The following is a 26,494-nucleotide window of genomic DNA, read 5'->3' as shown; positions in this document are numbered from 1 at the left end:
TTCTTTGAGTTTGGCTTTTTTAGATTCCACATACAAGTGAAATCGTATAGTACTTGTCTTTGTCTGACTTAACTTCAGTTAGCATAATGACCTCAGAGTCCATCCCTGTTGTCACAAATGGCAGGATTTCCTTCTTTGTCATGGCTGAAAAATATTCCATTGTATATACACCACATTTTCCTGATGCATTCATCCATTGACAGACACTTAGGTCATTTTTATATTTTGGCTATTGTAAATAATGCTGCATTGAGCATGGGGGTGCATATATGTTTTGGAGTTAATATTTTCATATTTTTCAGATAAATACACAGACGTGGAATCGCTGGATCACATGGTAGTACTATTTCTAAATTTTTTAGGCACCTTCATGCTGCTTTCCACAGTGTCTGCACCATTTTACATCCGCCAATAGTGCGTGAGGGTTCCCTTTTCTCCACATCCTCCCCAACACTGGCTGCCTCTTGTCTTTTTAGACTAGCCATTCTAACAGGTGTGAGGTGATAGCTCTGGTGGTTTTGATTTACTTTTTCCTTTTGCTGAACACCTTTTCATGTGCCTGTTGGCCATTTGTATGTTTTCTTTGGGAAAAGTCTATTCAGTTCCTCTACCCATCTTTTAATCCTATTGTTTATATATCCGTTACTCATTTGTATGTATGTATATCTAATTTAGATATTAATCCCTCATTAGATGCATAGTTTGTAAATATTTTCTCCCATTCTGAAGATTGCCTTATTTTGTTTATTGTTTCTTTAGCTGTGCAAAAGCTTTTTAGTTTGATGTAGTCCCACTTACTGATTTTTGCTTTTTTGTGTGTCCTCTTGGTGTCCTATCCAAAGAACTGCTGTCCAGACCAATGTCAAGGAACTTTTCCTCTATGTTTTCTTGTGGGAGTTTTATGGTTTCAAGTTTTATGTTTAAGTCTTTAATTTATTTCAAGTTAACTTTTGTGAGTGGTGTAAGAAGTCCAATTTCATCCTTCATTCTTTCTTATTCACCAATTATTCATCAGTTCAAACAGGTATTAATATTGAGCACTTTTTGTGTGCCGGGCACTGGCTATACATTGATTAATAAGATTGACCTCCCTCAGTGCCCACAGAGTCTAGAGCCCAAATTTCTTAATTGGCATTTGAGACCTTCTCTGGCCCCTGCCTACCTTGCACACCCCATGGAACTTATTGAGAAAAATAGATATTAGAAGATAAATTACAGGGATAAGTTGGGTTACAAAAGAAAAACTACAAGATGAGGTCGAAATGCGTAATAAAAAAGAGTGGCTTGACCTAGCCAGGTGGTCAGGTAAACCTCCTTGATGGTTTAACCTTTGAATTCCGTTTTTCCTTAGTGGAGGAGACATACAATATATTAAACACATAAGTGAATGAAGCCATGAAACAAATGAATAGGTCACCTCATATGGTCTAAGCAATGTGAGGAAAATTAAACTTAGTAATGTGATAGTGGCTGGTTCCAAGAGCAGGTAGCTAGAGCTACCTTTAGGTGGGACAATTAGAGAAGGTCCTCTTGAGGACGTGGCTTTTAAATTGAAATCTCAGTGAGAAAAAAGGAGCAGGCCAGGCAGAGATCCAGAGGAGGTGCATTTTGAGCAGACAACCAAGTGCAGAGGCTCATTGGAGGCATGGCAGGGGGCCAGTGGGGATGGGGTATATGGGGGAAGGTGAGGAGGACAGGAGGACAAAAGATCTAAGGCAGGCAGGAACCAGGGAATACTGAGGCTTATGCAACTTGGGAAGGATTTTAGATTTCATTCTAAATGTACTGGGATAATGCATCTCATGCATTTTTCCTATTCCATCAAAATATTTTATTTTCCTTGGATCTGCCTTATTTAAACTTTAACCGTATTAGTTTGGCCTTTCAGTGACAGTTTTCATCCTATCTGTAACATTTATGATCTTACAAACTTTGGAAAATATTTATCTGTCCAGATCTTATGTTTGAAGATCAAACACTCCTGATTTCTCCTTTTATAATCGCCTTCTAATAATTTAATTGCCCTTCACCAGGGTGGCTCAGTCGGTTAAGTGTCAGACTCTTGGTTTCTGCTCAGATCGTGATCTCAGGGTCATGGGATGGAGCCCCGTATTGGGGTCTGTGCTCAGCAGGGAGTCTGCTTGAGATTCTCTTCCTCTCCCTCTGCTCCTCCCCTGCTCTTGCACTTCCTCTCTCTGTCTCTCAAATAAATAATCTTAAAAAAATAATTGAATTGCCCTTTCTGGACCCTTTGTTTCCATAATATCTTCTCTAAGGTGTGGCAGGCAGAGTGGATGGCATCATCGTGTCTCCATGGATATTATGTTTTCTGCTGTGATTTCACCTAATGTCTTTCTTGATGGTACTGGAGGATAAGATTGAAGTAGCTCGTTCTCCAAAAATCTCCCCAACAGTTCTGTTAACCTTATATCCACTTTCTTGCAAAATCTGTTTAAACTACTTCACTTCCAACAGCTGTTGATATTTTAAGACTTTCTATTTATTAGATGTGAGAAATTGTGGCTATTAAAATGTACTGCTCAATTCAAGTTTATTTTCTGATACTAGGCACTTTGTCTAATTAAGTTGCTATTGTTACCTCTCCTGACTCATCTTTTGTACTGTGCCTTCTTGATAGTGCTTTATTCTTTAAAATTTATTTCCATATGCATGGATAATGGCTCCAGAGTTCTCTGATATATGTAAATTTAAATTTCATCTTATGTTTTCTGTAGTTCTTATACAAGTTACATAATGCATATGCTATATGCATTTTATATGTTGTCAAAAATATATCCTTATATGATACATTTGTAACATATATGTAATATATAATATATAAAATACATATAGCATATATATATTTAACTTGTGTATATATCAAATATTTAACTTGTTATATTGTAGAAACAATCATTTTTGGAGATTTGCAAATATGTAGAAAAATATAATTAAATTCATCTGTAATATCACTGACTATATACAATCACTGTTAATATTTTAGTATAATATCCCAGTCACACATACATACATACATATATACATGTATATATGTATATGTATATATCTTTGAAAATGTGATCTTGCTGTATATATTGTTTACAAATCTGTCTTTTTCACTTAATATGTCTTATACAATTTTCCAGATCAATTTTAGGAGCTACATTTTATTCTTTGATTTACTTTGATATAACCAATCCATTTATTTACTTGGTCTTTTAACAACACCATAATTAATATATTTTTACAGTCATAGCTTTACATATATCCATAATTATTTCCTTAGAATGCATTGGAAATGGGGCGCCTGGGTGGCTCAGATGGTTAAGAGTCTGCCTTCCACTCAGGTCATGATCTCCGAGTCCTGAGATCGAGCCCCATGTCGGGCTCCTGGCTCAGTCGGTAGTCTGCCTCTCCTTCTCCCTCTCCCTCTGCTGCTCCCCCTGCTCATGCTGTCTCTCTTTCTCTGTATCTCTCTGTCTCAAATGACTAAATAAAATCTTTAAAAAAAAGAATAAATTAGAAATGGAATAACTGGGTGAGAGAGGCCCTGTGCATTTCTGAGTTTTCACAATATGCATTGCCAAATTACCTCGAGAAAGTTTTACCATTTGTACTCTGCTAGCAGTGTGCCATGGTGCCTGTTTCTTCTAAGCTCTAACCTGGCATAGCTATACATTTCTTACATATATCTAACAATGGATTTGAACTTTTAATAAAAATTTCACCTTTCTTACCCAATAGTATATTAAGATTATAGATTATAATATGTTCTATAGATGGGAAACACTGTTAATACTTACCTAAAATATTTTTCTCTAATTATTGTTTGCCATTTTTCATAAATTGTTGGACTTCTAAATTTATTATCAGTATATACTGAGGAAGATGGAGGTAACCTTTTCTAAACTGTTATTCACAGATGGATTAGCCAGTCCTCGCTGATTACTTATTTTGAAGAAGCAGCCTGTTTTAGTACAAAGGAACGGGTGTAGAGCTAGAAACCCGAAATTTTCAATTCTATTGCAGTCTTGGTTTCAGCATGTATTTACTATGTGACTTGTAATCCTTTTGGTCGATTGTCTTCCCTTTCATAAAATCAGAATGATAATTTCTGTTCAGAATAGCTTGAAGCATTTTTGTGAGGATCAAATGTGTATGAAAGTAATTTATAAACTGTAATGCACTATACATATGAAATGTATGTCATATTAATCAGAATGCTGTCTAATGGAACAAGCTAGGGAAAATGGAAGGAGACTAAAATCTAAAACAAGTTTTAGAAATAAATATTTGAGGTTAGTGGTGTTATTGTCCAATTTTGTGGCTATTTAAAAATTTACTTTTATATATTAAATTCCTTGTCAATTATGTTATAGAGTCATTTTCCTGATGGAAACAATAAAGGGTCAGGGAAAAGGGAGGGAAAATGGGAGATGGCAGGAACAGCACTTGAGACTGGTTTCAATAACTCTCATACACTTTCGGGAAAGGAATAGCTAGATGTGTCTGATATGTATTTAGTGAGTATTAGATCTGAGATCCATGAATTTCTACTCAGCTTAAATAGATTAGGTGGGAACGTTTGCTTTTTATTTGTGGTAGTTGAGATTTTATTATTCCATACTTTGATTGTGAAAGTACAATGAGCCCATTCAGGCCTAGAAAATACAGCTTTGGAAAAACTGAAAACCCCTCCATCTAGTGGCAAGTAAAAGTCTATCATTACGTTAAATTATCTTGCTCTTTCGCCCAAATCTCTGAGAGGTGAATATTTGTATGTTATAGGTATCTTAATTTTTTTAATAATTAAACAGCTTTAAAATTTATATCCAAAGGGAGGATGGCTCCTAAAATATGACCACTTTTCCCCCCAGCATTTTCATTTGTCATCTAATGAAGTCCTTAAGATTTTATCTTGTTTCCCAATGCACACGTAGGTTGAGCTATGTGAGAATAACACTAGCAATGTTAACAGTTAGTAGTAACAATATCTACTACTAGATATTGTTATAATTGAATGAGATAAAGTGCTTAGCCTAATGGTTTATACATTGTAAGCACCCTGAATGTTAGCTATTATTACTGCTGGTACTGTTGTTACTGACAGGTGTCAAATGGAGACTTACTGAATATAAGAACAGAGAGGGGAGACTCATTACTGTGGAGGAGTGTTAGTGAAAAATGAGATGAGTTAACTTTATAGCATGTTCTGTGTTATTTTTTATTTACTGAGTTTCAGGTTTACTTTAACTTGTGAATATCTATACATTTAAAATTAAACTTACACATACTCCTATCAACATTGATTCCTTAAATTTACCAGAAGGCATTTTGAAACAGAGTAAGAAACTATGTCACTGTGGTTTATTGTTCAAGGCTCAGTCCTGTACAATTAGGTGCTTAATGAATGCTTTTTTTCTTCCTTTTTAAACATTTTGCTTATTGACCCAGAAGTCCATTTGGGGTCAGTTGTGACTGGGCACAGGGCATACACATTTGTGACTCTCCTGAAGTACTTGAAGTGTTCTACTTAGATAATTTTTAAGCAAATTCTTTTTGATTTACCTTTTCGAGATACCCATTTTTAAGAAGTTTACATCGTTTTTTGTTTTGTTTTTTTTTTCTTCACATTTACGTGCACTTCAGCTGCATGTGTTACTCCATGTGCCCGGAATGCTTCTCCAAGTCTTCCTGTGCTCATGTGCCACCTCACCGGGGAGGTTCTCCTTGCCCACCAGATCTAAATTAGTACCTCCAGTTATTCTCCTTCCCCATTCTCTTCCCCTTTCCCTTGTTTCACTTTAGCACCTGACAAAAGCACTGCACAGCTGCAATTTTATTAATGATAGTGCCTGACATTTATATAACATTTTCCCATTTTTTAAGGCATTTAAGATCCTTAGCTAATTCATAATGTCCTTTAGAGATAGCTGTTGCATATTTGGAGAAGAGAGATGAATATCAGTGGAGAACAGAGAGGCATAAATGTCTAGGGAAGAAGAAGAATGCTCTGAAAAGATAGTTGAAAAGAAGGGAAGTTAAGAAAAGAAGGGAAGTTAACTTTCCACTGAATTTCCCTGCTAGTCACTTGGTAGAGACCAGGACTGGAGAACCGTTTTTGAGCAAGGGCTTTTCACCACCAGAGAAAATCTAGAATTCTAAGTAAAAAACAGTGGACTCTCTTATTCTGAGAGAGAACTCTAGGTTCATTCATTCATTCAGCAGTTATTTTTAAATCCCTATTACGTGCCGGATTCTATCCTAGGCACCCAGGAGATAGCAATGAATGGTAAAGTCCTGCTGTTATGGAGCTGAGACTTCTGGGGGTAGGGAGTCACAGGAAAAACAGACATATAATGAAGTGTTAGGTATTGATAAGTGCTATGAAAAAATGAAACAGGTTACGGGGACAGAGAGTGAAGGAAGCCAAAGGGAGTTGGTATTTAGTTGGATGGTTGGGGAGGCCCCTCGGAACTGAGGCCTGAATGAAGTCGGTGTTGTGGAGCCCTGGTAATGCTAGCAGTCGAGCTGTCCAGCAGAGGGAGCAGCAGGTGCAACGATTCTGTGGTGGGAGCCTGCTTGTTTGTCCAGGGACCAGCAAGAAGGCCAGTATGAGCGGAGCGGAGAGGGTGGGTGGAGAGGGGCAGGAATGTGGTTGACAGATAGCTTGAGGCCAGATTACACAGGCCCTATGTGATGTGAATTCATCAAGTCTCCGAGCTGGAAGACTGGATTTTTGAAAGATCGGTATTTCTGAAACTGAGGTGGTGACTCACTGGCAGACTGTGAACCCTTGTAAGTTGTGACTGGCAACTAACCTTTAAAAAACTGTATAGAATATTAGTACATTGCACATCCTGAGGATAGGAGTTGCTGCATAGAACTTTTTTTTTTATTTGTGGGGAATATGGGTGTGTATTGGTTCTAATGGAAAATGTAGTTCTTACTATAGGTTCTGGCAAAAACAGATAAACAAAAAAAGTGTTCGTGAGTCACTGACCTAGTTTTATCCCCGAGTTGTACAGATGAGGAACTAAGTTGGGAAATACTCAAAGGCTCACATGTGTTCTTCCTTGGTGTGGTGCTCTTCCTGCCATAGTACTCCCGTCAGTGCAGTATGCATATCGGTATCTAGGTGTGACTGACTCCATAGGCCTAGTTTCTAAGTGAAGGGAAGGAGTTAAAAGCTTTATTTAGTTAATACCACATTAGTAAGGACCCACTTCAGTTCTGTTTTATGATCCTCTTTTACACTCTCTTCTCTGTTTTCTTAAATACCCTCTTATTTCTCCAGGAAAGAAAGCTATCCAAAGGGAAGAGATAGGCAGAGAAAGAAATCCAGGAATGAGAGAGAGAGACAGACAGACAGATAGATAGACATCCAAACTCCAGGAGAGAAAAGAGAGAAACAATCAAGGCCAAAAGCAAGAAAGTAGTAGTGACATCTCTGTTCCTGCCTATCCCTCCTGCTGCCTCCGCCATCCCATCCCCTCTGTCCCTTCCTGTAGGCCCCAGTCTTCTGGGGAGGCAGTGCTGGTGGAGAATGGAGTCCATCCAGTTTCAAAGACACACACTGGGAATTCACTTCCGTAACCTACCTTCTGGCTTTCAGAGTGAGAACTCAGTAATGTGCTGAAGAGAGCGAGCTCCTGGAGATAGGGTTTCTTTCTTATGCTCCTTACTGTTCCTAGGCCTGGCACATAGAGGCCCTGAGAAACAGTTTTCTTAAAAGACCATCTTGATTAATACATTGAGCTGTCAAGAGACTATTCCTATGTGTTATAGCTAAACTCTTACTTATACAAACAATAAATCTATAATCTTAAAGACAGGTTTAGGCTCAAAAGAGACTTAATTTTGGAGAACTTGCAAGGGTAAATTAGTGAAATTTGATGAAATTAATCCAAGGGATAAAAACAATAGCCAGGGCATGGAAGCAACTTAAGGGTCCTGAATGGATAAGGAAAATGTGGTATATATACACAATGGACTGTTATATAGCTATAAAAAAGGATGGGATCATGCTATTTGAGAGGACATGGATGGACCTAGAAAGTATTATGCTAAGTGAAATAAGTCAGACTGAGAAAGACAAATACCATATGATTCCACTCATAAATGGAATCTAAAAAAAAAAAAACCACACCAAAAAGCAGAATTAGAACTATAAATACAGAGAACAAACTGGTTGCCAGAGAGGAGGGGAGTGGGAGATTGGGCAAAATGGGTGAAGGGGAGAGAGAGGGACAGGCCTCCAGTTATGGAAGGAATAAGTCACAGGAGTAAAGAGCAGAGCATAAGGAACACAGCCAATGATGCTGTATTAGCGATGAAATGAGATAGATGGTAGCTATGCTTGTGGTGAACATAGCATAATATATAAACTTGTCAAATCACTAAGTTGTACGCCTAAAACTAATGTAACGTTTGTCAGCTATACTCAAAAAAAAAAAAAAAAAAAAGATACACACACCCCCACACCCCCAGAGTGAACCCGTTTTTTTATGTCATGAGGAAGATATTCTTGAAATAGTTTAGCATGATTTTAAAAATCATCGTTTTTAATTGCTTAAAACCCTGTTACATAATTTATTAAATGTGAAAAAGCAAGTGAAGAGAATTCACTGTTACTCATCTTCCTTAAGTGTGGCTGAACCTGATCATTTCTTTGGTGGTTAACAGAAAGAGCTTTAAATTTACTTGGGGCTGGTTGGGGGAAGTATCAAAAAACTACTCAGGTCCTTTTTTATGCAAGTGATTAGAGACAAATAAAATTGTTGACCTGGAACAGGATGCCTTTTTAATAAAACATTTCTTAAAGATGACTGGAGGGTGATGAAAAGCCAAAAGAAACTCGTTAACTTATAAATCTGAGTGGGAAAGCTATTTTTCTTAGTAGTCAATATCTCTAATCTATCAAATGTCGACTGTATATTAAGTTCTTTTCATATGAGGAAACAGTTTCAGGTTTAAAAACACCTGAGGCCAGACTTGAACCGGTTTGGCCTGGAAGCCCATGCTTTTTGTTATCAACTGCATTTGGGGCCAAGATGTTTAAGATTTAGGAATTGTTTTAGCAGGGTGCCTGGGTGACTCAGTCGGTCAAGTGGCCAACTCTTGATTTCTGCTCAGGTCATGATCTCAGGGTCCTGGGATTGAGCCCTGCATCGGGCTCCCCGATCAGTGAGGAGTCTGCTTGAGGATTCTTTTTCTCCCTCTGCCCCGCTCACTCTCTCTCTTTCTCTCTAAAAATAAATACATAAATCTTTAAAAATTGTTTTAGTAATAATTTTTTTGTAGCTATAGAGAGAAGTGAAGACTTATTTTTTTTAGAAGTGAAGACTTTTAATTTTTTGAAAACTCAGTTTCTAGAGCATATAGTGATAAAACATTTCTTCAGGAAGTCATAATTCATATTTTGATAATTAATGGCCTCTGAAAAATTGTGATGATTTAATGTGGAAGGACTGTGTGGCCTGGCTGTATTGAAATCCACAGTGAACAGTAGGTGGCACTCTCTCACCATTGGAAACATTCTTTTTTTTTTTTTTTTAAGATTTTATTTATTTATTTGACAGAGACACAGCAAGAGACACAGCGAGAGACACAGCAAGAGAGGTAACACAAGCAGGGGTAGTGGCAGAGGGAGAAGCAGGCTTCCCGCCGAGCAGGGAGCCCGATGCTGGGCTCGATCCCAGGACCCTGGGATCACCACCCAAGCTGAAGGCAGACGCTTAACAACTGAGCCACCCAGGCACCCCCATTGGAAACATTCTTTCAGGAAAAGATCTATATGGATTTTATTAGTTGCTTATTAATTTCAGTCATATTGATGTGACATATTAATGCCATCCATATAGAAAGCACAGAGTACACAGTACCACAGATTATTTCTTGTAAAGTCAAAGACACATATTTTTTCCTTTCGTAAGTTAGTTAGAAAGCTGAAGCCTTAATTATGGAAAAAAATGGCCTCATTTGCAATTAAACTGGAATTTTTTAGAATCTGTTACTCCACCAAAATATGCTTTATCTTGTAAAAAAAAATCCTAAAACAGTAAACTGCTAAGCTAAAATAACCCATGAATCATTATATGATTATTAACCCATATTATATTCACCCATAATATAATATAGGCAAAAGTATTCCAAAGGGTAGAAGAGATTATCCCACAGAGCTCCTTAGATAGACTTAGGTGATTAGTAGTTCTAACACATGCTGAAAGAGTGGAGCAACTTTCACCACTTTTATAGAGACACATTCATGCTACAGCTGATTGAATCTGCAGGACTTGGCCGTGCTCATAATATTTTTCTCCAGTCATTGATACAATACTCAGACTCTTTTCTCATGAGGGTGGTCCAAACAGAATCAGTTGCCAACTACAACTAATGCTGAATAGTAATAATTTGCAATGCATGCAAATCTGCATGTGTAGCATCTGCAGCATTTGGTATTTGAAACAGGAACAGTGGAACCAGTTTGGTTTGCATAAAGCTATCCTCCTCTATCTCTGCATACTGCTGTGCATGTTTGCATTGCCCAATGGCGAGTGAGCTGGAGATATGCTTGTTTATTAAATATTTTTTCTAATAGATAACAAAATGTTCTGAGTAAGGCACAACTTTTTCAAATTTACACAGAAGTACTAGGTCAGCTAGAGAACAGTCTCCTTGAATTGGTTATCTATGCCATTGGCACTTTTCCGAGAGGGATAAAGGAGCAGAAGAGGGATTGCAGGAGGGAGAAGGTGATATAAAAATACATTCCCCATGCATGTCATTTGCTAAAAATGTTGGGGTGGGTTTAGGGTTTCCACAATGGAGGCAGGATGCCATCCCACTGTGCCCCCCCTCGAACACCACCTTCAGGTCATACTGGCTTTTTTGTTTCTTGAATTTACCAAACTGCATTTCCCACTCCAAACTTTATACTTTTTGTCTCCCTGAAATATTTACTCCCCAGGTTTCTGCATGAATGGCTTCTCCTCATCCTGGTTTTACTTCAGATGACATCTAGCAGGGGGAATCCCTATCTTTCTGTCATGAACACATTAACTTACGTATTCTGTTGTCTTTGTAACATTTATTATTATAGGAATTATCCTGTGTATTTTTAAATTTTTTTTTTTACATCCTATGAGGAGAGACAAAATTAGTAAGCAAGCTCCATGTCAACAGGGCCTTGTCTGTCTTGAATATCCCCAGGGTCTGCTGCAGTACCTGGCAAAGAGAAGAAGCTCACTTTTTATTGACTGAATGAAGGAATGAAGAAATTCAACTTTTCAGGCATTTATACTTTTTCATTTTATAATGGCTGGTAGATAAATTCTGCTTTTTAAATATACTTACTCATTCAACAAATATTTAATAATACCTACCATGTATATACCTAGTCTCTGGGGATGCATCTATGAAGAAAACACAAAAATCTCTGCCTTAAAAGGGTTTACATTCTATTAAACACTAAACTATTAAGTATAACAGGATATTTGAAGGTGTTAAATGCTATCGGGAAAATGAGAGACTACTAATCATTGGGTGTGCTGGTGGTGGCAGTGAATGCAATTTAGGGAGACATAGTCAGGGTCAGTCTCATAGAGAAGTGATAGTTGAGCAAAGACTTCAGGGTGAAAAAGGGTGAGTCACATGGATGTTGGAGGAAAAGTATTCCAGGAAGGAGGACAGCCAATGGAGAGGCTCTTAGGTGGGAAGATGCTACCTAAGGATGTTCAGGAAACAGTGTGGCTAGGGCAAAGTAAGCAACAGTGACAGTTGTGGGGGATGAGATCGAACAGGCAATTGGAGGCCAGATCTTGTAGGGGTTTTTGGCCATTGAAAATGCTTGACTTTACTCTGATAGAAATAGGAAGTCTGAATCTGCAGGTTTTAAGCGTAGGAGTGTGGTGGTTCAGCTTCAGTTTTTACAGGGTCCCTCCCACTGGCTGTTTTTTTGAGAATAGATGTAGGGCAGGGGGGTCAAGGTTGGAAAAGACCAGTTATAAGGTATAATGTAGGTGAGAGGGTATGGTGGCTTGAAGTGTGGTTGCAGTGGAGCTACTGAAGTGATTAGGGTGTATGTATTTTGCAGGTAGAGCTAACAGTTTTCTGATGGATTGGATTTGGTATGTGGGAGAAAGAGTGAGTCAAGGATAGAGTTAAAAGATGACCCTGGAGCAGTTGTAAGGGTGGAGTTGCTATAAACAGAGATGTGCGAGACTGGTGGAGGAGTGAGTCTGGTAAGGGGGCCAGGAGCAGGAGTTTGGTTTGGGGCCTGTTAAATTAGAGATGTTTGTTTGATATCTAAGGTAAGAGGTTGGGTATATGACCCTGTAATCCAGAGGAAGAGGTCTAGCCTGAGAGCTGTCAGTATACGCATGTATGGAAAGCCGTTGAGACCAGACAAGATCATCAAGACAGTGTGTGTAGGTAGAGGCAGGAGGTCCAAAGACCCAAGTCCTAGCTACTGAAACGTTAAGAAATCAAGGAGAAATGCCTGTTTTGGAAAAGAAAAGAGATTACAAATCAGTAGTCTAAGCTTCTGCCTTAAGAAACTAGAAAAGGGAAAAATAAGAACAAACTAAACCTAAAGCAAGTAGCAGGATCAAAATAAAGATTAGAGAGGAAACCAGTAAAATAGAAAACAGAAACAATGGAGAAAGTCAATGAAACAAAATATTGATTCTTTGAAATGGTTAACAGGGACAAAATTTAGTTAGACTGACTGAGAAAAGAAGACCAAAGATACAAATTACCAGTTAGGAATGAAAGAAGGAACGTCTCTACTGACCCTACACAAATTAAGAGGATTATAAGGGAATACTGTGAACAACTTTATGCTATCAAAATAGTCAACTTTGATGAAAAGGGGAAGTCCTTGAAATTCATAAATTAGTAAAAATGGACTCAAGGAGAAGTAGAGAAACTGAATAGATCTATACCAAGCAAAGCAATGGAATTAGCAATTAAAAATCTTTCCACAAAAAAAAGCTCAGGCCCAGATGACTTCTCTGGTGAATTCTATCAAACATTTAAATAATAAATAATACCAGTCTTTCACATATTCTTCTGGAAAAGAAAGGAGGAGGGAATACTTCCCAATTAATTCAATGAAGCCAGTAATACCCTTATACCAAAACCAGAGAAGACATCACAAGAAAACTACAGACCGATATCCCTTGTGAATATAGATGCACAAATCCTTAACAAAATAATCAAACTGAATCCAGCAACATATAGAAAGTATTATGCAACACAACCCATGTGATTTACACCAAGAATGCAAAGTTGTTTTAACATCTGAAAATAAATATATTAATAAAATAAGGGATAAAACTCGTATGATGATTAATAGACACACAGAAACATTTTACAATATCCAATACCATTCATAATAAAAAGTCTCAACAAATTAGGGACAGAAGAGAACTTCTTTAACCTGACTGGGTGGGGTGGGGGGCACAAAAAGCCTACAGCTGACAACATTCTTAATGATGAAAATGTGAATGCTTTCTTCCCAAGGGAGGGAACAAGGCAGTTTTATATACCAGTTTTATACAACATTGTGATGGAGGTTGTATCCACTGCAGTCAGGCAAGAAAAAAAAAAGAAAGAAAAGGCACCCAGGTACAATAGGAAGAAGTAACATTGTCTTTATTCATAGATGACATGACCCTATATGTAGAAAATCCTAGGGAATCTGAAAAACAACTATTATAGTTAATATGTTCAAGGTTGCAGAATATAAGATCAACATACAAAAATCAGTTGTATTTCTATATACTTCTTTTCCTGTATATTTCAGTGGACAATCTGAAAAGGAAATTAAGAAATCAGTTCCATTCACAACAGCATCCAAAGGATAAAATAGAAATTTTTAGTGGAAGTGAGAGGTATACACTGAAAACTACAAAACATTGCTGAGTAAAATTGAAGATCTCAATAAATGGAGACATAAACCTTTTATGGTAAGTTGATTTTCAAGAAAAAATTGCTAATGTCATTCAACGAGAAAAGAGTAGTCTTTTCAACAAATGGTGCTGAGATGGTTGAATATACACATGCAAAAAAGATAAATTTAGACCCTAAAATGAAAAGTAGCTCAAGATGGATTATAGACCTAAATGTAAGAGCTAAAACAATAAGGCTCTTAGAAGAAAATATAGGAATAAATCAATAAATTTTCATGACCTTGGGTTAGACAAAGCCTTCTTAGATATGACACAAGTGAGCAAAGGTTCCCCCAATTTGTAATTGAATATTAAGTGAATAGTATAAAATTGCTTAATATTCTTTTGCTACTATGACTAGACCCTGTGTGCATATATGTATAATTATATATATAATTTATTTTAAAATTTTTATTTTATTTTTTAATTTATTTATTTGAGAGCGCACAAGCACAAGCGGGGGGAGAGGCAGACTCTCTGTTGAGCAGGGAGCCAGATGTGGGGCTCAATCCCAGGCCCCTGGGATCATGACCTGAGCTGAAGGCATATGCTAAACTGACTGAGCCACCCAAGTGCCCCTAAAGGTTTTATTTAAATTCCAGTTAGTTAACATACAGTGTAATACTGGTTTCAGATATACAATATGGTGATTCAACACTTCCATACATCACCTAGTGCTCATCACAACAAGTGTACTCCTTAATCCCCATCACCCATTTAACCCATCTCCCCACCCATCTCCCTTCTGGTAGCCATCAGTTGGTTCTCTATAGTTAAATATCTGTTTCTTGGTTTGCCTCTCTCTTTTTTCTCTTTGCTTATTTTATTTCTTAAATTCCACGTATGAGTGAAATCATGTGGTATTTGTCTTTTTTTTTCTGACTGAATTATTTTGCTTAGCATAATACTCTGTAGCTCCATCCATATCATTGCAAATGGCAAGATTTCATTTTTTATGGCTGAGTAATATTCCATTGTGTGTGTGTGTTTGTGTGTGTGTGTGTGTGTGTGTGTATCACTTCTTTATCCATTCATTAGTCATTGGATGCTTGGGCTGTTTCCATAATTTGGCTATTGTAGATAATGCTGCTATAAACATTGGGGTGCATGTATCCCTTTGAATTAGTATTTTTATATTCTTTGGGTAAATACCTCATAGTATGATTGTTGGATTGTAAGGTAATTCCATTTTTAACTTTTTGAGGAACCTCCATAACTGTTTTCCACAGTGGTTGTACTAGTTTGCATTCCCACTAACAGTGTGGGAGGGTTCCTTTTTCTCCACATTCTCACCAACACTTGTTTCTTGTGTTATTGATTTTAGCTATTCTGACAGGTGTGAGGTGATATCTCATTGTAGTTTTGATTTACATTTCCCTGATGATCAGTGATATTGAGTGTCTTTTCATGTGTCTGTGTCTGTATGTTGATTCATGTCTTCTGCCCATTTTATTATTTATTTATTTAAAGATTTTGTTTATTTATTTGACAGAGAGAGCAAGTGAGCGAGCAGGGGGGATGGCAGGCAGAGGGAGAGGGAGAAGCTGACTCTGATGTGGGGCTCGATCCCAGGACGCTGGGATCATGATCTGAGCTGAGCGGAAGGCAGACGCTTAACCGACTGAGCCACCCAGGTGCCCCTTCTGCCCATTTTTAATTGGATTATTTGTTTTTTGGGTGTTGAGTTGTATAAGTTCTTTATATGTTTTGGATACTAACCCTTTGTTGGATATGTATTTGCAAATATCTTCTCCCATTCTGTAGGTTGCCTTTTAGAATTGTTAATTGTTTCCTTCAATGTGCAGAAGTTTTTATTTTGATCTAGTCCCAATAGTTTATTTTTGCTTTTGTTTCCCTTGCCTCCGGAGACGTATCTAGAAAGAAGTTGCTATGGCCAATGTCAAAGAACTTATTGCTTGTGTTCTCTTCTAGGATTTTTATGGATTCAGGTCTCACATTTAGGTCTTTAATCAATTTTGAAGCTATTTTTTGTGTATGGTGTAAGAAAGTGGTCCAGTTTCCTTCTTTTGCATGTTAAACAGCTGTCCAGTTTTCCCAGCACCATTTGTTGAAGAACCTGTCTTTTTACCATTAGATATTCTTTCCTCCTTTGTCGAAGATTAATTGAGCATAGAACCGTAGGTTCATTTCTGGATTTTCTGTTCTATTTATTTTTATGTATTTGTTTGGTTAGATCTGTTTCTCTTTTTGGAGTGTTGTGGTTCAGTTAATTGATGAAAAGTGGTCCTTGATGGATCTCTTGTCCCAGAGTTAGTTAATATTTTATCAAGTGTATTTATTAAGGTGTTAATCAGAGAAGCCATACTTACCCAAAAGAGTGAGGAAAGATGTCCTCTTTCAAAATCTTTCTGGAAATACAAATAAACATATAGTAGTGTGTTGGGGGTTTTTTGAATCTTGGAGCTGATTTTTGCCATTTTATCAAGATCTAGTGCTGAACATGTTTATTTACTCCTTTAGATCTTTATTTTGGTAGTATTTATTTGATTACTTTTAAGGTCCCAGAATTAGGAAAGTCACCCTGGAATTTCAAAAGAAATAAATAATGTAGTTTCTATTTTCCAGAAGCTCATAATTTGATTAGAGAGAGAATTTGTATTACGCAGGACTGCCAGATGACAACCCCGTGTTCTACTGTGGGAACATTAAACTAGCCAATCAAGAAACAAGGATCTTTGTTAAGCTCTGCTACTTAACAGGTCACAAAACTCCTGCCAAGTCACTTAACTTGTTTGAGCCTCTGCTTCCTTACAGTCAATATTCCTTTGATCTTTGAAATTGAGTGAAAATCAGATTCCAAGCACAGGATTATCAGTTGTCTGGGGTTGGTCTTAGAAGACTTTATAGTGATTCTGTTTCCTTTAAGAGAAGGCTTTTGAAAGAGAAGGTTTTCCCCAGGTAGACAGCTTGTGGCATTGTGTTTTTCCATGACAGTTTGGCCCTAAATTTACAGTAGTTATCTCTAGAAGTCCAAGAGGGAAGATTTCCAAGAATCTACAGGCCAAGCTAAGAGAGTTTTAAAAAGCTTTTTCTTTCCTGAAACTGGATGTGAGCCTTTTAAAATGGTTCCATCTTGTTTGATCAGTTTCCTGATTTACATTCACACGGTAGAAATGGTTCTTTCCTGACATTTTTCATGCTTTAACAAAATTAGGCGGGAATTAAGTTGAAAGTGCATTCCTAAGCATCATAGTTGGGGAGACACATGAGTTTGTGCTCTGTTTACTGCAGCATTGACTTTTTTCTGTAAAGACAAATAATGTATTCGACTTCTGAGATACTGTCTCAAAATGACTTTTTTTTTTTTTAAAGAAAATAAAATCTTAGAAACATGTCAAATTCTTATGTCAAACATCGTATTTTTCACCAAGGGAGAAGACATTTGGCCTTAAACTGAATTTTTTTTAAAGGTAAAAATAATTGCAACAGTTTCACTTAGTCCTTAAAAGAATTTAAGTGAAATAGGATAATTAACTAAATTTAATAATTTGCCTACCTTTTCTTCCTAGTGTAATCTGTTTCTTTGACTTTATTAATGAGAAATACTAAGCTGGAGTTAGTAAATTAGATTCTCCACATGAAGACCCTTTTCACTTGAGTTCACCTTCTGTTTGCCTTTCAAGGTGGGTTTATGAGGGAACAAGCAATAGCCCTCTGAGAACAATCTGGACAGGCTCAAAACTGGTTCTGGCCATACAAAAGTAAGGTTAATGTTTGACACAGTCCAGTGTAAGAGAATACTTGCTCCTTGAAAGAAGCCCTGGAGGAAGACTATTTGGTAAAAGTTTAGTACAAAACAAGTTAGTGGTTAAAGTCTAGCTCTGTGGTAATGGAAAAATAGAAACCTTTTGGTTGTCTTCATTTCTGTTGTACTTTCACTGTGGCCTTTGGGTAAAGCAATAGGAATCACTATGTTTATTTGCCTACTACGTCAGGTAATAAATCTTTAATGATCTACTGTGTTCTCAGAATGTTCAAGGCAAAGTGAAGTTTGCTCAATGGAAACTAATTTTTCACTAACCCTACTAGAAGCAGCTGGTTTGAGGTGGCAGCTTCTCATACACTATTGATGTCTGTTACAGTACCATTAAGGGTGGATATGGGTACAGGGAGACTTGGATTAAACTTTAGAAGTCTGTGGAACTCTAAACTTTATCATCAGTGTAGTTCATCTAGAATGTCTGGAAGCAGATAATTGGCTTGAAATAAATTGAGATCAGTTACTGACTTTTAAATACGCACATTCTGAAAGTCTGATTTCTACTTAGTTCAGCACTTTTCTCCACAATGTATTATGTAAGCCTGTTTCTGTGTGATTTAAGCAAGGGAGCACTTTTGTATGAACAAAAACATTTTGTTGTGTATTGTGAAGTAATTTTCCTGGAATATGGCATTATAGAGTATAGTGTACATTTTCAATGCATTGTTGGAATTACAAGTCTGATAAGTGTGGCCTGATTGTTATCATCATGTTGCTTTTTTTAAGACCTGATTTGTTTTAATGGCAGTTCAATTGAAAGCTTAGTTGGGGATTCTGGAGACCTAGCAAACAGAGCAGCGTATGTAGGCTGCTTGGTCCTGTTTCCCTCAGAGGCCCTTTTTTACCACTCTGAGGAGAAAGGTTAAGAGCATGGGATCTGGAATCACCTGTTTATAAGCTGTGTAATCTTGGGCATGTTTCTTAACTTACCTGAGCCTTAGTTTCATGATCTATAGAATGGAGATAATAGTACCATCGCTCTCATAATGTTGTTTGGGTAAAACACACAAGTGCTTGGAACTAGGTACTTAGCACATAGCAAGTGCCCAGTAGAAGTGCTAGCTCTTGACTATCACTATTACTGTTCTTGTCATATTGACTTGTAATGATGTATTTAGATATTTAGGCTTTATGTTACTAATTTCCTTAAAGCCAGGGACTGTTGCTTAGAATTTACAGAATGAACCTCAGAACTTGGCAGAAAATAAGCAGTTGATACATATTTTTGGAATGAATAAGTGAGTGCAGGAGGGGAGTATCTGATCATCTGTGGTCGGGTTTTTCCCCATTTTTTTTTTATTGTGGTATATAATACGCATAACCTTAATTTACCATCTTTGCCATTTTTAAGTGGATAAGTCAGTGGTATTTTTTTGTTTTTATTTATTTTTATTTATTTTAAAGATTTTATTTATTTGAGAGAGAGAGAATGAGAGAGAGAGCACATGAGAGGGGGGAGGGGCAGAGGGAGAAGCAGACTCCCTGCCGAGCAGGGAGCCCGATGCAGGACTCGATCCAGGGACTCCAGGATCATGACCTGAGCCGAAGGCAGTCGCTTAACCAACTGAGCCACCCAGGCGCCCTTATATGCCTTTTGATAGAAAAATCTGATGTTCAACTTTTAGGAATAATCAGACAGGAAGAGTCAGGTGTAGTGCCTGGTGCCATATCTCTTTCCCCTCCCCCACAGGGGTGTTTGTAGGAGTTGAGGGTGGGTACCTCAGTTGTCATCCAAAAGGCATGGGCCTTGTAGGAGCTTAGAAAGTACTATTTTGTTTGTTTATTGATTAATTAAGCTTGTGCTAATCATTGATTAATTAAACTGAATGCAAAAACTGTATGTGACTCGGCTGATACATGTTAAAAAAACTTGTACATGTTAGATGACAAGCAATGAACAATCACCTAAATTAATAGATATGCAAGGTAGAAGAGGTAGAAGCAAAGTAGTAAGATATAAAAATACATATACAATGGAATCTTTTGTAATCTTGCAATAAATAACATAAAATAGCCATGTAAATACCTGGCTCAAGTATGCTGTAGTAGGTACTGAAACAGTTTTCAAAAGGAATTGATTATTCTGTGAGTCTAATATTGAAACATTGATTAGGTATTGGCTGAGTGCCAACTTGTAGAAGGCACTGGGGTAGGTGCTTTGAGGGTTATAAGGATGAATGATGCCCTCATTTTTGTCCTCAGGAAGTTACATTATAGTAGAAAAATAAGATGTGTATGTAAACAACTATACATATGCTTCCTAAGGCTCAGATAAAGTGCAAAGGGATTTCAAAATGCTGAAAAATATCTTTCACCTGGGAGGCTCGTGGAGAATGTTATTGAGCAGGTGGAATTTGAATTGTGTCTTTGACAAGAAAATGTGAGAAGATTTTGAAGGAACTGAGAGAGGGTGTTCAAAGTTTTATGAGAAGTATCATAAATTACAAGATATATGGCACATATCATTGATTCAGGTCTGTAGTGTATTTAAGTGTTTATGTAAGCAATATTCAGAATTGAAGTCTGATCCTGTTTTGGTTTGTCCCTGGAAAAACTAAATAGGCCAGTTATTTACATACTATCATTATAGAATATATCTGTACTCACCTTTACTCATCTTCCAAAAGGAGCCAGCCAGTTTATCCTAAGATGTGATGGTGGGTAAGAACTGGTTCCCTGAGTCCCACACCCCTCCCCCCACCTCTGTAAATAACAGTTTGTGCTTGGCTATTGACCCACCCTTGCTATGTACCTCAAAAGAAAAAGGAAGTTACAGCTCTGTAGTTCAATGACAAGGAGTGTAGCTAGTTAGAAGACCCACCATTTTCCTGAGTGGATGGGCTTTTATTTTGGCAAACCTGTGTGTGATAGATTTTCTTCTCTCTCTCTTTTTTTTATAGCTTTTGCTCAATAAACAGGATTCAATTGAAGACATTTTAATTTATGTCAGTGTTACATACTTTACAATTTGGAAGAGTAGAAAAGAGGATGAAGGTAGAAGGACTACAATAAGCTGAAATGTGCAAACGGTTTTACACTGCTAAGATCTTAAACATTTCCATGTATTAATTGGTAAACCAGAGCACCATGGAGGTTGTTCACTGCTGTCCAGTCATGAGTAGAACTAGTATTTTACAACTTTGGCCAAAATTTCCTAGTTCTTCATAGTCCACTAAATGATTTTTTAAAATAGTAATGAGAATCCTTTGTTAAACTTGTATTGATTTGTAAAGATGGCCGACTTGTGAGATGCTGTAGGAAAGGAGGGAAGCCGCCAAGGTTCGCTCCCCACCTTGGGCAAGTAAGAAAATGTAAGGAGAAATACACTAACAAAGCTTGCGGCAAGTCTGATTGTTTTTTTAATTCACCTAGTATGTCACTGCTTGATGGAAGAGAGAAAAACGATGTGGCATTGAGTTATGATCTCATAGATTCAAATAATATATAGAGATAAATATTCAAGACCTTGAACACATTTGAAACTTGATGTTTAGCTATGGAACTGGTTCTATAGAAGTGATTGTTCTCGCTGGCTAGAATAGAGCTGCTTAATTCCGGCGAAGTGACACATGGCCCTTTCACTGGACTCTGTTTTAGGTCAGTGATTCAGAAACAGTGCTTCCCTCTTGCTTCATCTTTCTGTGATGATTTTAAGGCGTGTGACTCCTCGTTCCACACAGTCCTGGCCCAGTAGCAGCACCAGTGCTGTCTCCTTACAACCTCACTGAGCTGCAGACTCGCACTTTCCCTGCCCTTGGAGCTGCTACTCTCCTCAATGCAAGGATGGGTCAGTAGCCAGGGTGAATTAAATTATCCCTCAAAAATGATTTCCTCCAGTTCTTTGACTATATAGTTGTTCCCCTTTATAGTCAGTTCTTAAGTTAGCACATTTATTTTAGTGACTGATATGTTGCTTAGTTCTAATAGGGAAAAACTTTTTTTTTTTTAAGAGTGCTCGGTCTGAGTGTGGAGGGAGAGGGTGGGGGGTTACATGGTGTCTTTCAGAGGTTTTTGACCTTATTTGTAGGTCATGAAGTCAGTTCAGCATGTTTAAAAAAAAAAGTAGAATAGAAAATAATCTTAGTCCACAGCACACAGTAAGGATAAATATTGCTGTGTGAAATTTGTCAGTAATATATTTACAGGTATGAATGTATTGGGTCATGATGTGAAGTTATAACTGTGAGTGATAATTCAAAGTTTGGAAGCCACTGTTATAATGGAGTTTTAAACATATGGAAAAGAAATGATATTAAAATAAGAAGTACCTGTTCCTAAATTGTATGTACTTTCTGTGATTAAAAAAAAACTTTAATAACTAGGAGTCTTTTCTGAATTAGATTCTAAGCTGCTTCAACAGTCTTATTCATTCAACTTTGTAAACATTTCCACTCCTGTCCTCCTATCCTCAATATAGGGTTGACCCTTGAACAACTTGGATTTGAACTGCCGGATCCACTTACGCATTTTTTGTTTGTTTATAAGAGTTGGCAGGAAAAGCGACAAGGCATTTATTTACAACAGCCTGCCCCAGGCTCCACAGGACTAAATCGAAGGTGACTATTGCAGAGGTCATGCCTGCTGTCCTCTGAGTACCCAGGAAAGCTTGCTCGCTGTCAGCAGCCCCTGGGCTACAGGTCACCCCATGTACTGTTGGGGGGCGGTTGGGGTGACGTCCAGTGCTGGGGCCTGGTGGGAGGAGCCTGGATTGAAGAGGAGGAACATGTCCAGAAGGCAAGGAGGGCCCTGTGCATGGAGCCCCATACTCCTGGCTCTCGAGTCTCCCCCTAGCCCCCACCATGTCTTCTGGTGCCAGGTCCAGGGCTGTGCAGGGGTGGCCTGGGGCCTCGGCCCTTTACTGCTGGGCACAAACTACTCCCTTGGTGGCACCCTGGTCCTGTGGCCTCGCACAGCTGCCAAAAGCCGTGGGCCAGTGGTACGCCTCCAGGCAGATGGGCCAGCGGTACTGCACCTCCAGTAATACTGCCCATGGCCCCCAACGCCGCCCCTAACGAGCGGAGGCCACCAGGCTGCCGGATGGCACCACCACTGGGAGCCAGGGCCATCACTGCTGCCCCTGTCCAGCCCAGTCCACCTATGTTAAAAGGTGAAGGATGGTCAGTAATGGATCCTCCAGACTGAGCAGGCCCTTTAATACTGAAGAAACAAAGCAAGCCACTCCGTACCATTAGGGATAGCATTTTATTCAGGGTAATTTGCTGCCGGGGGATTGGGCAGTTGGACAGAGGGATAACCCAGGACACTAGGCAGCTGTTTGCTGCCCCTATTCAGACCTCAATCCCCAAGTTTTAGGGGGCAAGGGGCATGGTGGTGAGGTCACAGTGTGGTTATCTCAAAGTGGCGCCATCTGTGTGCCAGAGGGAGAACAAGATGGAGGGCCAAAGATGGAGGCAGTGTTGGTAGCACTCCTGCAGCCTTTAAGCAGATTTTTCTCAGTAAATATAGGTACAGTACTGTATTTTCCTTATGATTTTTAAGATAACTTTTTTCTAGCTTAGTCTCTTGTAGGAATACACTACTTCATACATATAACGTATGAAGTATGTGTTGACTGCTTATGTTATTAGGAAGGCTTTCAGCCAACAGTAGGTGACTAGTAGTTAAGTTTCACTGGAATGAAAAATTCTTCCTCTACCCTTAGAGGTCTTCCAGCTGGACTAAGAATTAAATTTACATGAGACAGTAATGAGAAAAAAAAAAGGAAGTTGTGTATGTGCATAGAGACCCAATAATGAAATCGAGATCTAAATAAATGACCAAAAGAGGTAGTTTTTATATTCTTTAGACAAAGAGACAATAAATTTGTGAGGAATTGGCAGGATAAGGAAAATGGATGTTTGGGAGCTTTAATTAGTAAGGAATTCTAAGGGGGAATTTGGGCTGAGGTAATAAATTAGAAAAAAAGTAACAAGGTTTGTTTCTATAGCTTTGTCAGTTTTAAAGTTTCTATATCTGGTGATAAGGATGTCTTCTTAGTACAGGGAGGGTATCTTTCATATGGAAGTTTTATTTTATGTTTTGGGGAGGGGGCTCTGAGTGTCCTGACATTCACTGGCTGTTTCCCAAGTGGCTTAAATTCAAAATAATCAGTATGCCATTGTGACACATTTTAGACAGCCTGCCCTTGGCTCCTATAGGAGTCAAAAGTTATGCTCAATTTTTGGATTGAGCATGGTTGGGTGCCCTAACCCCTAAGTTGTTTAAGAGTCAACTATACAATTTGACCCTTTGATGACTATCAGTTAATATTTATATCTTAACAATGACCCTTTGGAGTTCTATAATTGTAAAATACGCAAGCAGCAGCCGTTTAAAATTTCATTGTTTACAACTTGAGAAACTAGAAATACAGTACTGTTTCAGATGTATTGGTATATAATGTCCTCTGGTTTTTAAAAATACATTTCTTTGAGAAACTAAAGTTTCTTGGGATGATTTCTTGAGTTATTGTTTTGGGGCAGAAGAATCCAGAGTACTGTTTTTCAAGATGCATTCCTGGAAAGCTGTTAGTTATAAAACAGAATTCTATAACCAGCAAAAATACCCTTCAGAATAATGGAGGTGAAATAAGACATTTCCAGACAGATGTCTAACATCTGCTAGGTCTTTGAATACATAATGCCACGCCATTACTGTTACCACTGCAGTTTTTTCTCTTTTAGGCATGCTTTTCTATTCTGTGAACTGATTTTTATTCCCTAGAAATCTGATATTGACTCTGTGTAACTCCTTTTCCTGATCTCTTACAACATGTCTTTTTTAAAAAAATTGAGGTATAGTTGACACACAATGTTACATTAGTTTCAGGTGTACAACATAGTGATTCAAGAAGTCTATACATTATGCTATGCTCACCACACATTTAGCTACCATCTGTCACTATACAGTGCTATTATAATACCATTGGCTATATTCCCTATGCTGTACATTTTATCCTTATTTATTACTTACATATTTCATAACTGGAAGCCTGTATCTCCCACTCCCTTTCCCCATTTTGCCCATCCTCCTTCCCACCCTTTCCCCTTCGGCAACCATCAGTTTGTTCTCAGTATGGGTCAGTTTCTGCTTTTTGTTTGTTTTTCATTTGTCTTTTAGGTTCTACATAAAAGTGAAGTCATGTGGTCTTTCTCTGACTTATTTCACTTAGCATTATACCCTCTAGGTCCATCTGTATTGTCAAGATCTCTCTCTCTTTTTTTTTTTGGTGACTGGGTGATATGCCATTCCATTGTGTGTGTGTGTGTGTGTGTGTGTGTGTGTGTGTATAGCTCACATCTTCTTTATTCATCTATTGATGGACACTATATATATTGATGGACTATATATATCTACATATATATAGGCATATATATATCATATCTTCTTTATCTGTTCATCTATTGATGGACACTTGGCTATTGTAAATAATGCTGCAGTAAACATAAGGCTGCATATATCTTTTCAGGTTAGTGTTTTCATTTTCTTTGGGTAAATACCCATTAGTGGAATTATATGGTAATTCTATTTTTAATTTTTTGAGGAACCTCCGCGCTGTTTCCCACAGTGGCTGCACCAATTTACATTCCCACCAACAGTGCAGGAGTGGTCCTTTTTCTCCACATCCTCCCCCACACTTGTTATTTTTTGTCTTTTTGATTCTAGCCATTCTAACAGGCAAAAGGTGGTATCTCATTATGATTTTGATTTACATTTCCCTGAGGATTAGTGATGTTGAACATCTTTTCATGTGTCTGTTGGCCATCTGTATGGAAAAATGTCTATTCAGGCCCTCTGCCCATTTTTAATTGGATTATTTGGGGGGCTTTTGGTGTTGAGTTGAATAAATTCTTCATGTATTTTGGGTATTAACCTCTTATTGAATAAATCATTTGCAAATATCTTCTCCCATTCAGCAGGTTGCTTTTTCATTTTGTTGATGGTTTCCTTTGCTGTGCAAAAGCTTTTTATTTTGGTGTAGTACCAATAGTTCATTTTTGCTTTTGTTTCCCTTGCCTGAGGAGACATATCTAGAAAAATGTTGCTAAGGATGTCAAAGATATTACTACCTACATTTTCTTCTAGGAGTTTTATGATTTCATGACTCACTTATAGGTCTTGAATCTATTTGGAGTTTATTTTAGTGCACAGTGTCAGAAAGCGGTCCAGTTTCATTCTTTCGCAAGTAGCTGTCCAGGTTTCCCAGCACCATTTATTGAAGAGACTGTCTTTCCCGTATTACATGTTCTTTCCTCATTTGTCATAGATTAATTGACCATATAATCATGGCTTTATTTCTGGGCTCTCATTCTGTTCCATTGATCTATGTGTCTGTTTTTGTGCCAGTACCATACTGTTCTGATTACTATAGCTTTGTAGTATAGCTTGAAATCTGGGATTGTGATACCTCTAGCTCTGTTCTTAAGATTACTTTGGCTCTTATAATACGTGTTAAGTTCTACTGCCAGAAACACATACAAAGTGCTTCAGTAACCTGTCAGAGCCCTCTACAACTCTAGAATGAGTCCTATTCTTTCTAGGATTGAGGCCCAACTAATTTTCCATTGTCAATAATCTCTAATTTCTTTGCACTCTCTGCTTTAGTGCTCAGATGAACCTTGTAGACAGATGACCTTTCTCACTGTCTTCCATCTATGTTGCTCTTTTGATTGATCCAGAACTCCTGATGTTTTTCTTGATTCAATGCTTTGGATGTCTGGAAATGAGTATTGATTTTTAGCATCAGACCTTTTTTGAATCC

General features: G+C 37.9%; 1 protein-coding gene across 7 annotated transcripts in view; it reads left to right on the top strand.

The window, feature by feature from the left end:
* NME7 (NME/NM23 family member 7) overlaps positions 1–26,494 on the top strand; it is a 270,694-nt gene that overhangs the window by 5,574 nt on the left and 238,626 nt on the right. The gene's annotated exons all lie outside the window — the stretch shown is intronic.

The sequence above is a fragment of the Phoca vitulina genome, unplaced genomic scaffold (assembly GCF_004348235.1).
Source record: "Phoca vitulina isolate PV1807 unplaced genomic scaffold, GSC_HSeal_1.0 scaffold54, whole genome shotgun sequence".
NCBI classification, from domain to species: domain Eukaryota; kingdom Metazoa; phylum Chordata; class Mammalia; order Carnivora; family Phocidae; genus Phoca; species Phoca vitulina.
Note: the sequence above shows the minus strand (reverse complement) of the source record. Positions and strands in the feature narration are given on the sequence as shown.